Source organism: Mustela putorius, unplaced genomic scaffold, assembly GCF_011764305.1.
Source record: "Mustela putorius furo isolate JIRA1106 unplaced genomic scaffold, ASM1176430v1.1 tig00537227_pilon_pilon_pilon, whole genome shotgun sequence".
Taxonomy (NCBI): domain Eukaryota; kingdom Metazoa; phylum Chordata; class Mammalia; order Carnivora; family Mustelidae; genus Mustela; species Mustela putorius.
Genome location: NW_025422368.1, coordinates 24,092,215 through 24,104,366, shown reverse-complemented (window position 1 = coordinate 24,104,366; position 12,152 = coordinate 24,092,215). Strand labels below are relative to the sequence as shown.

The 12,152-nt window shown below is 38.7% G+C and overlaps 1 protein-coding gene across 5 annotated transcripts in view; it reads right to left on the bottom strand.

The window, feature by feature from the left end:
- The window catches only part of LOC101689214 (liprin-beta-1), a 181,803-nt gene that overhangs the window by 116,059 nt on the left and 53,592 nt on the right, over positions 1-12,152 (bottom strand). For 4 of the 5 annotated variants that reach the window (XM_045073047.1, XM_045073049.1, XM_045073046.1 and 1 more), the window contains exon 3: positions 1,425-1,533. The exons of the other annotated variant lie outside the window; for it this stretch is intronic. The gene's annotated coding sequence lies outside the window, so the exon portion shown is untranslated. The remainder of the gene's footprint in view (positions 1-1,424; positions 1,534-12,152) is intronic. 5 annotated transcript variants of the gene reach the window in all.

Below are 12,152 nucleotides of genomic sequence, written 5' to 3'. Positions count from 1 at the left end.
TTCATCCAAACTGGATAACCACCGAAATGTCCAGCAACTAGAAAACAGATATATAACTGAATATTGTGAAAGCGAGGAGAATGGCGGAAAAACTATAAATATTGGAGATAAATTTCACAAATATAATAAGAAAAATTCACCAGGCACAAAAGAATATATAGGACATGATTCTTTCTAGTCACATGAATTTTTTAAACAGGCAAAATGAATTAATCAGTTATTTCCAAGGGCATTGGGGTGCTGGCAATTTTCCATTCATCTGCGTGCTGTTACAAAGGTGTACTCACTTTGTGACAATTATTCAAGCTATCCACTTATGATTTGTGGGCTTTCCTCCATATTTCCATAAAAAGCTGACTGAAAGAGACCTCAGAGAATATCTGGTCTGCTCTCCTCAGTTGGCATAAATAGAAGTAATTGTTTCCCGTGTATGTTAAATTATTGCAAGGACACACAGGAACTCCATGGAAGGGCTGGGACTGGACATTGTATCTTTTAATTCCCCATCCAAGCACCAAAGCTCTCTCTCAAATGTGGGAGGATGTTTCTCCAATTTCCTTCCTTGTTGTGACTATGGCCAAGGTTTAGAAGAATTAGGATCATATTTCTATTAAGACTCTAGGCTCCTACCAAAGCAGGGTCAGGAAGAGCATTTTAAACACCACTTAGGATATGGCCAGTCAGAAAAAGTCAGTGCCATGTTCACACTCCAGGTTTTGCCACTTACCAGTTGTGTGACCATCAGCATTCTCCCTACCTTTCTCTGAACTTCAATATCCTCATGTATATTCCTGAAAATATTAACTCGTCCCTGAAAGGTTGCCATGACAATAACACAAGGTGTCAGAGTAGGGACTGGCACATCACAAACAGAAAAAGTATGTGTTGAATACTGATTGACTTGAATGAGTCAAGTACTTGTCACTTAGCAGATGCTCAAGAAATAGTTAGGTGTTGTTATTATTATTACTGAACAAAAATACCAGGGAGGAAGGGAGTAAATAAGCTTATGTGAAAATATCTCATTTTTCTAAGCCTATAGGGTCATTAACAGGTTGACCCAATTCTCACTAGCTTCGACGTGGCACTGAAATGGTCTGCAGGACAAAGGCAACAAAGGATTTGAGAAGAGGGTGGTACTGTTCATGGGCTACCTGGTCTGTATTTCCATTCCTGGTGCCAAACAGATTTGCTCACAGACTGCCACACCATGTCAAAATTCTATAATCACCCATGTGAGTCATAGCACTTCAAGAATTAAAAAACTTTTCAAGAGTGGGGTGGGTCATCAGTTCTCATAGACTTAATGAGTCAACCAACATAGTCAAGAAAAATTTACACACTGAACATACAGAAATTACCTTTCTATATTCAGGCTTTAAAGATCTCAGAAATAAACCATGGAGAGTAGAGAGTTTACTCACATTTTAAAAAGCAAGTCTAAGATGGATTTTTTTCCTTCAGCTCTTCAAACCTCCCATGTACTTATTGGCCAACCGGTCCATAAAATTCTTTTATACTGGAAAGAAACAACTGTAAAAAAAAATTAAAACTAATTTCAAATTAGAGCATACCAGAAAAAAAATAAAGCGGACAGATGATAAATTATTTTACAAGCAATGAAGAACATCTAACAAGGTAACATGTGTAATCAAAAACAAAAAAATCTGGGATGTCTGCATGGCTCAGTCAGTTAAGCACTTGCCTTGGGCTCAGGTCTTGATCCCTGGGTCCTGGGATTGATTCCGCCCTGGGGCTCAGCAGGGAGTCTGCTTCTCCCCCCTCCCTCTGCCTGTTGCTCCCCCTGCTTGTGCTCTCTTTTTCTCCTTTTCTCCTCAAATGAATAAATAAAATCTTTAATATTTAAAAATAAATAAATAAAAACAAGAAAATGTGTTAAGGACCAATAGATTTAACTAATTTCCTTCTAGTTATCCTTCTTTCCTTCTTCCTCTTTTCTTCTCCACCCGCCCCAACCCCAGCACTCCCTTCTCTTTCTTCCTTAGTTCCCAGTTGCTAGGCAACCTCAAATATTCCTTGAAGCTGGAGTTTCAGGAGAAAACCACCAGCATTCCTTTTTATAGCACAAAGTACCTGCACCATGTTAGACACTCTATGAATGTTTGTCAAGTACTTAAACGAACCACAATTTTACTATATTTAGTTGTTAAGGTCAAAAAAAAAAAAAAAAAAGAAATCAATTAAAAAAGGGGAAGTCAATCAATTAAAGAAAATCAATATGCAGACAATACGGTAGAAACATATACACCCCGTGTTCTAGACTTGCACCTAGACTTAATTTCCTTACTTCTTGTAATTAACATATACTCCGGGAAAAAAAAAAAAAAAGATCCCGGTACTATATGTATGGCATGTACATACTCACCAGTACAGTAATAAAATATATTTTGAAGTAAAGGAATATTTAGGAATAGAAGTTCCTTTTGAGGTGCTCACTATTCAAATACCTCCTAATACCTCCATCTAAATAAGAAAGCAAGTATCTCCCAGTTAAGTACTACAGATAACCTCATATGCGGTTATCAAATGTACACAGAGTCAGAGCCAGTCCCAGACCAAATTATGAAGGAGCAGTGTGGCTCCTTGCTTCTTCTATCTATCCTTCTGAGGAGTCAGTGACCCCAGATGTTTAAGTAGGGAAGAAACAGGATCAGCACTAAGGTTCAAAAGGCTTAATGGATAGCTTTCCTGGGGATATTTTCATTTGAAAAAGAGCTTCAAAAGAGGCAGCTGCTTAACACAGAAATAAAATGCATTACTGACAATGGAATTTCAGGCATGAATGGGGGATAAAGGCTGTCTTAAATCTCTCAACTCAGGTAAGCGTCTGTCCATGTGGTCGCCCCTAAAGCTGGCTTCATATATAACCCATACAGACACACCAATCCAGGTGAACTTTTAGCAATTAATCGTGTATACATAGGCAAGCCCAATTTTAAGACTAATGTGTGCTCCAAAAATAAAGTTATATTCATCAACAGTTTTCAAAGTAAGTGTGCAGGAACCCGACTCCATAGATGCTTCTGAGAACGGAGGCCGGAGTGAGTGACATGGGACAGCCGACACAGCAATTTCACTCTTGTCTGTGTTACATTGAGATCCAAGATTTGGCTGGAGAAGTGGTTTCCTTGAGTGCTCATAAAGGGTTGAAATTAACAATTACATTAACAGAAAATTTCCATGAGTTTATACCATAACTGATCTGGAACAATAATCACAGCAAAATCCAACCACCATTTCTAGCAGGGCCTTTGTGGGGGGTCTGAGTTCTAGCTGGGGTCCCAGCACACAGGTCAACCTGGGTCTGAGTAGACCTGAGCTTGGCCTGTGCCCCCTTCTCCTGCCCTGGAGCGAACAGCAGGAGGAAGGACACAGACATTGCCAGAAGGAAGGGACCAACACTGAGGGGACAGCACTGAGATGGGGAAAGCCTGAGGATATTCCAGAGGTGGGGAAACAGGGACCTCTGCAGGAGCAAGACACAGCACATTTCTGTGAGTCAGTTACATCCCCAGGCCCCTTCCCAACCCCATCAGCCTCCTTCCTAGAAACTACATGTGCAAGGTTTAGAGATCACACATCTAAATACAAATGAGGGCCTATAGGATACAGACGAGGATACAGAAAATTAGTGGAATGTTTTAAAGAGAAGAAAAAATATATTCCATATATTTTATTCCATAAAACCCAATTCTAAACATGTGCAATAAAAAAACTGTTAAAGACTTTAAGAAAGTGTTGCCTGAACTTGCTCCAGAGGAATCCATTCAATTGGGAAGCATTGAGTATTTTCAGTCCCTCCCTTAGCACAGAGCTCTGATTATTTGGCCCAACCAAGACTGAATACATAAAAACACTTATAAACATGAACCATGAGATTTTTTGAGTTTCCATCATGAGCCTTGTTAAAGTAAGTCAAAGATGTCCTTTGTCACACAGTTTTGATCGAATGCAAGCGAATTTAGTCATTTCCTCAGAAACAGACATAAGCTATAAATATGAACTAACACAGCCACTCACAAAAAGGTTCGCTGACAAGTTTAATTTAAAAAGAACACTTTATTAAACTGAGAAGTAAGCCACAAAAAATTCAAACCCATGCAAACAACATTCCTAGCAGAAAAACCTGTTGTGTAATGGCAAGGATAATTACAATAGCCTGTTACTAGACTCATACATTTTTCCTGCACAAAAATGAACAACTACAACAAAAAAGTCTGTATTTATGTTTACTTATTATTTTTTTAAAGATTTTAATTATTTGACAGGGAGATAGAGAGCCAAAGAGCACAAATGACAGGAAGAGCAGACAGAGGGAGCAGGAGAAGCAAACTCCCCGCTGAGCAGGGAACTCAATGCTGGGCTCAATCCCAGGACCCTGAGATCATGACCTGAACAGAAGGCAGATGCTTAACCCACTGAGCCACCCAGGCGCCCCTGTATGTGTGTTTATTTAATAAGACAACCCTTAGCATCTTGCCCAAATCAGATTTCAAATTCTAAGAATAATCCTCCAAACCATTAAGTGACTTCAGTATATCTCTTTGAGATGGGAAAAAACATGACTACTGCTTATTTTCTAAATTACTTCGATCTTCTAAAACATGACTATCACAAGTCAGAATAACATGTTAGACATACTCCTTTAGAGGTGAAGTTATTTTTTATTATAATGCCTGTTTCATACCTTAAATGGAATCCAGGAGCGCCTGAGGAGCTCAGTCAGTTAGGCATCTGCCTTCAGCTCACGTCTTGATCCTGGGGTCCTGGAATCAAGCCTCATATCCAGCTCCCAGCTCAACAGGGAGTCTGCTTCTCCTCTGCTCCCCCAAACCCCGAGTCATGTTCTGGGATGCTTGTGCATGCACACTCACTCACTCTCTCTCAAATAAATAAATAAATAAATAAACCTAAATTGAATCCAAAGTCTCTATGAAGGTATGGCTTAAGTATCTGAAGCAGAGGTCTGGGAGGGAAGGAAAAAAAAAAAAAAACACCCACACACAAAAAAACAGCAATCTGTTTTTATAAACAAAGCTTTATTGGAACCCAGCCATACCTATTCATTTACATACTGTCTATAGCTGCTTTTACAGAACACAATGAGAACTGAGTAGCTGCAGAAGAGAGTCTAAGTCCTGCAAAGTATAAAATATTTATTAACTGATCCATCCCTTTAAGAAAAAGTTTCCTGACCTCTGGTCTCTGTCAGTATAGCACAGCTGACTGGTTAAATACACTCACAGTTGACTAAATGTTGAAATACACACTAATCCTGGCTTAGTCATCTTGTTGGACAATTACCTAAATCACTTAACCTGTGGCTGCTTTAATTTTCTCATTTGTAATACAATAATAGATAATATTTGTTGCGAACTTATGTACCAGAAACTATTCTAATAGTTCTACTTTCAATAAATGGACAATGCATTCATTTAATTCTGGCAAAAATGCAGTAAGGAAAGTAAAATGATTATCCCCATATTACAGATAAAGAAACTGAGGCACAGTGGTTAAATAACTTGCCCAAAGTTACACTGCTATTAAGTAAGAAAATCAGGATCAGAACTCAGGCAATCTGGGTCCACAGCTGGTATTATTAATCTCTGTGCTATACTGATAATACTTTCAATTTTTGAAAAGTTACAGATAATAAAAAGAAATCTCAAAAGGTTTGTAGGCTAGAAATGTTAAGTAGACGTAGTAAAGTATACCTCTGCACAGCTTAAGATAAAGTACCTAAAATAAGAATATAAATGGATTTGCAAGATTCCTCTGATTCTAAAATTAGAGCTTACCCTGAGGTATGAGGAACATAAAAGTCCACAATATTCCATTTTTTACCAAAGTAATCAAAGAACCAAACTAACTAACCACCGTCAATCTTTCCCTTGGTAAGCTAAGGCCACTTCAGAACCTTCAGAAAGTCTTCAGGATAAAGACTTACCAGGGACCCCAAATCTTCCGAATTTTTTCCCATCTAGTCTTATCCTCAGCCTGGTTTACATCTGGGAAAAGGCTGAGCAAACATCCACATAAATTATGGAAAGACTTCTTCACAGCCTGGCAAGAATAACTCTATCCAAATACCAATCTCTGCATGGTTCAGGAAGATGTCCCCTGCTGAATCATCCCCGCCACTTCCTGAAGTTCTCCAGGATGTCTGGAGGAAATGTGTCACCTAAATGTGACCCAGTACTCTTTTGGACTGAAAGACAAGTTTATACAACCCAAATAATAATAAGGGGGAAATATACTGTTAAGTTACTCATCACCAACTTCCCATTTAGATAGAGATGTTCTTAATCTTCTTTTCAGTCAAGCTAGTCTTTCATTGGCTTGTAATGTCTGCAGAGTCAGGTCCAAATTCTTGACTTTGACATTTAAGGTCTTCCTTTGCTTCTTTTCCACTCCTACCTCCTTTATTTTTGGTCCTTCATGTAACAAGGACAGCCTATTTCTCTTTCACACATCACCTCTACTCCTGTCTCTGAACCACACTCATTCTGTACTCCATTTTTTCTACTCCCAACACCACATCCAGTGTACAGGCCAAATCACTGCGCTCAATATGGGATATAATTTGTACTTCCTGTGAGGACTGGATCCTCACAATCCCTCAGGGGAAAGAGGTATACAAAAGACTAAATAAAGTTGTATAATTAAAGATGTGAAATCTACTACAGGATGTAGATTACAGGATCTAAAAAGACTTTAGAGAGAGGCTATCACTGAGTTGGACCTTGAAGGAAGGGGGAGGCTCACAGACTGGTTGAGTTTACAAAGTTGGAAGAGTAACCATATGGGATAAAGGTTTACATCGCACATTCCAGAGCTAGATAGGCCTGAGTCCAAAATCCTGGCTCCCTCTGACTGGTGTAGGAGTGATGGTTAAGTAAGTTAGGTGGCTGCCTACCCATGACCAAACCCTATTTGTATCCCATCCTCATGTCTTGTTCAAATAATTAAACCTTCCGTGCTATGTCCCTATGGAGTCTTCCCCTTCTCTCACTGCCAACAAGATTCAGTGTTTCGACCTCTTCATTCATATGGGCATTTAACCACATATTGATTTTCAGTGTCTTTGCCTCCTCAATAAGACTTTGTTATCAAAGAATAGTTTCTTTCAAACAGACCCTTGGCATTTGCAAATTTTTAGGTTCAAGGTCCCTGACAAGTAGTGCTAGCTGAGCTGAGAAACAATTTAAATTATATGCGTGGGCTGTCTGGCAAGTTACATGGGGCCCAGCCAACCATAAACATCGGTCTTCCTACACGGCTTTGTGTTCTGCCCATCCAGGAACTCCTATGAACAGACTTAAAACTTGTTTCTCCCTGGGATGGTCAGAAAAAAGCTCACAGCTAGGGCTAATGATAGAAGTAAAGATCAAGTACAAGAAAGGAAAGGCTCTCAGCCAAAAAAATACACATTAGAGAGTTGAAGAAATTACATGTTATAGTATATTTGCAAATCTGAGGTTGGACAAATGGCTTGGAATTCACCTCTTGTGCTTTAAGAGGGTTCAATATAGGGTGTATGGTGTTCTCACAATACCAAGCACCATGAGGTCAATACTAGCTGAAAGGATAATCTTATAATCTCTGATGTCCCAAAGTCCTCAGCGAACCCAATTTCTTAGCCAAAATCAAATTTCCCTCAAGGTTCCAAAATCTTAGTATTTGCAATGTCTACTGACATATTACATCAAATAAAGCCCACATGGCTTTAAATTAACATGTTGCCTCACAATCATATTTGTAGTGTTTAGTAATGGCTTGCCTTTTTTTTTTTTTTTAAACGTTTTCATGCACAGCTTTCTTTGCCAACGCTGGCAAATTATTTCCCAGAGAAAGATTCTAATTCAAAGATGCTAGGCAATTTGAGGATTTAAAAGTTGTTATTCTTTTAAAGTTTTCACTGAGTTGATTGAAATGATTAAGGCTTGCTGGGAAGTTTTATGTAAAAATAAACATGCACAGTTGTGTGCGACATGGGACAGTGGGGTGGGGGGAGGGAATGAACATGGCTCAGTTTCCTAATACACCAATTTCTTTTGTGGCAAATACTTCATGAGCTATCCTGAAAATTATATAACAAATATTATGAGCTACAATGTAAAATTTACCTAAGAATGTATTTTAAACAGTTGATTTCAATTAAATTTGGGGCGAGAACTTTAGAGCAGACATTCCTGTTATTTACACATTTCTTGGAGCACAGGCATAGTTTTGTAGAAATTGGAGATGGCTGACTACACTCATTTATGTCCTCAGAGGGAAAAATATTCTATAATTGTTCTGAAGTATGTTCCATCCTTATTGAAAGTATAGGAGAAACAATTGCACCAGCCCTAAAACCTGGCTTTCATACCCAAGAAATCTAGTAGAACCAAGACCTTCCACCTATATCATTGGTTAATGTGTTATTGCAAATGTCACTCAAAAAATATGAAGCCAAACCACTCTGATCCCACAAGCACTCTGAAAAAGCATTCTGAACTAATGTGAAATTTGTATAGTAATTGTTTCACTACAAACCATGACTTCAGTCTATTGGCATATAACACTTTATCATGGCAAACGAACTCTGTGAACCAACATACCCAACAGAGCTCACCATAGCTCTGCAAAGTAGGTTGGCTTTTGATGAACTCTGTCATTGATGACCCAGTAGAACAGCAGAAACTCTTTCTCTTAAACTGTCCCACAAAGAATAAATTTATTTTCACTGTCAGACTAGGACCATGATCTCTCCATCATGTGTGTTTAAGAAATACATGTGGGTTGACTGACTTATTTCCTAAGAATTAAGCTAGTGAATTTTAAGGAATTATGAAAAAAAAAAAAAATTCCCTCTCTCTCTCTCCTCCTTGCCTCTCTTTTCTTACTTTAATAGGCCAAATGGGAAGACGCTTTCTTGGAGGGTAGAATGGCCCTGGCAATGATCATCAAAAGCCCTAAAAATCTAATAGCCTCTGACCTGGCATTCCATACTAACTAAGCTAAAATAAATAACTGGACAAATAAGGACACGATTTATGTATATAATTTTCACAATGTTACTTGTAAGAAAAAAATGTAACCAATCAAAATGTCTATCAATAGTACCACTGAAGTCCATTCCTTAGACAGACTATTAAGCAGGCCAAGGTTGCCGAGGTGAGTACCAGTGGATAATAACATAGAAGAACATTCATGGTCTATTAATTGATCCCTTTTTGTAAACATATACATAATAAGGTAAAAAGTCTCTGGTTTTGAACACTTTCTTCTTGATCACTGAGCCGAGAGCAGTCTACCAGGAATGAAGGAAGAGGTATACACACATTCACCCCTCTCTCACTCCCAGGGTCTGTGCCAGGTCTCCTGCCTTCCTCTGAGATAGGCAGTCATACTCCAGCATGCTCCCAGTGGTATTCTTTGTAGGGCAGAATTTCAGATGAATGTGGTTTTATTTTCCTTTTTGCTTTTCTATACTTCATAATTTTACAATAAAGATTATTTTGCCAAAAGGAGCAGAGCATGATGACTAAGGGTATAAAATATGGAACAGATAAGCCTGGGTTTTAATATTCCAAGTCCATAAATTTTAGGCTATCAAGTTACTCAACCCAAGGTGCCCATCCAGCAAATGGGCCAAAATAATATTATAGCCATCTTTTTATTAGAGACGTTAATAGAAATTCCATGTTGAATAAAGGAAATGATTATGTACTATGTAAAATACAAACTAAGTATTTATACTTTTTGAAAGATTTATTTCAGAGAGTACACATGCACGTGTGCATGAGCAGTGGGAGAGGGGAGGGAAAGAGAGAATGTCAAGAAGATTCCCTGCTGAGTATGGAGCCCAAAGCATGTGGGGCTCGATCCCACCACCCCCAACAACACCATGATTGGAGTGGAAACCAAGAGTCGGACACTCAACCAACTGTGCCACTTAGGTACCCCAAAGTGTTTGTACTTTTAAGAAAAATAAATCCAAAGCCAGTCTCACAGAAGAACCAAACCAATAAAAACATGGGGAAAACTGTATTTGCAATGGTAACAAAAAATGCATATTTAGCAGCCCTGAATTACCATTTTACACATACCAAAACAAAATCCCTAATAAAGTTTCAGTAATGTAGTGAAATTGCTGGTATTCCATTGTTAGCAGCACTAAATTTCGTATGAATCTTTTAGGAAAGCATTTAGGCTTTATTAGGGTAAGAGTAATTCCTCCAAAGAATTTATCTGCAATAAATAATGTGCCTAAAGCAAAAAATAATATGCAAAAAGGTGTTCATGACAGAATCCTAAATAACGGTAACTAACCGGAAATATTTGAATATCCACTGTTAGAGGAATGGGGAATGGTTTAATTCATCTTGGCATGTCAAAGCAACAAAATTAGAAAACCATCCAGACTGTCACACTGAAGACCATGGAGAAACAAAATAGTCTGATATGCTTTCAAGTGAAAACAACAGAATTCAAAATATCTATACCCCATCCCTATATAAAATATACAGACCTGCACACAGGAATAACTGAGATAAGGAGAAATGTGTGGGAGTAGGGAAGAAAGGCTTCTAGACCGAGGAGCAGTGAATTCAAAAGCAGAGTAGACCAGCAGTTGGACCACAAGACATGGTCGGTCAGCCATGCCAGCTCTTTCTACTGCATGGTAAATAATACCATAAACTTCCTATTTCTTTTCTTTCTTTTTAATATTTTATTTATTTTTGAGAGAGAGATAGTGAGAGAGAACATGAGTGAGGAGAAGGTCAGAGGGAGAAGCAGACTTCCCATGGAGCTGGGAGCCTGATCTGGGACTCGATCCTGGGACTCCAGGATCATGACCTGAGCTGAAGGCAGTTGTCCAACCAACTGAGCCACCCAGGTGCTCCAAACTTCCTATTTCTAAAGAAGGAAGGAAAACCAAATTTTACCAGTATTTCATGAATAGATTTACAATGACATCCTCTTTCAGTCCAGATGGCAGCCAGTCACATGAAAGGGCTCTCTGAAGACAGCCTGGGAGCTCCATTGCCATGAGGCACCCTCCGTTCCTGTGCCCTTCCAGTGACTGCATACAGTCTACATGTGCCCATGTAAGCAGATGGATGGATGATATCATTACACCTGAACCACATGACCCCCGTGAAACAGACAAGTGGTTTATAGGAGCCACTGCTGGATGAGAACAGCAGTCATGTAGGCGCAAGACAGCACACACTCGTGAATCTGACACCTCTGCTTGTCCACACTGCACAACTGTACAGCAGCCCTCATTCCTCTAAAGTACAGATGACACTGTCACAGCGAGAAAGGTTCCCAAAGGAAACATTTTGAAAATAGAAGTTCAAAAATATTTCCATCATTATGTTCATCTTTCCCCAAATAATATCGCACCCATAAAACCCATCCCATCTGCACTCTCTAAATATGTCGACACAGAATTTTCTAATCTGCCTTAAAATTTATAAAATTAAGAGTCTTCGTTTTTGAAGTCCTATTACAAGTAGGAAAATGCAGCGTGTTCCCACTCTTTCTTAAAGAAATGACTGAGCTTCTCAAAGAGGAAAATAACCACTACCGTTTATTGGGGACGCTCTGCTTATGGATCAGGCACTGATCAGTGCTATTTCCTAATCACTCAATCTTCACCACCATCCCTGATGAAGAAACTGTGATAATCATCTCACTTCATAGAGACAGAAACCGAGACACAGATTAAGCAAATTATCCAATCTAGTAAATAAACAAGACAAGAGTCTAATCTAGGCAACAGAACCATGGAAGGTCTGTTCTTAGCCACTCTGAATACTATGCTAGATTACAATTTACTGGCTGATTTCAACTGAACGTTTGTGCAGCTGGTGAATAAAAACAAACAAGCAGTGAACACTGCATAGCTCCCATTTGGATCTGCATTTTCTGAAGACAAACTAACTTTTCAACGATAACAATCGAAAAAAAAAAGTATGTAAGAAAACTATACTTCAACAGAGCTTAAAATTAGTGTATCACAAAATGGAAATCGATTTTTAAAAGGAAGCAAATGCAATCATATTATTCACACTGAAATTATCAACGACTCAGAAAAAAATTCCCAAAATTAAAGGACTGAATATTATGAATATAAA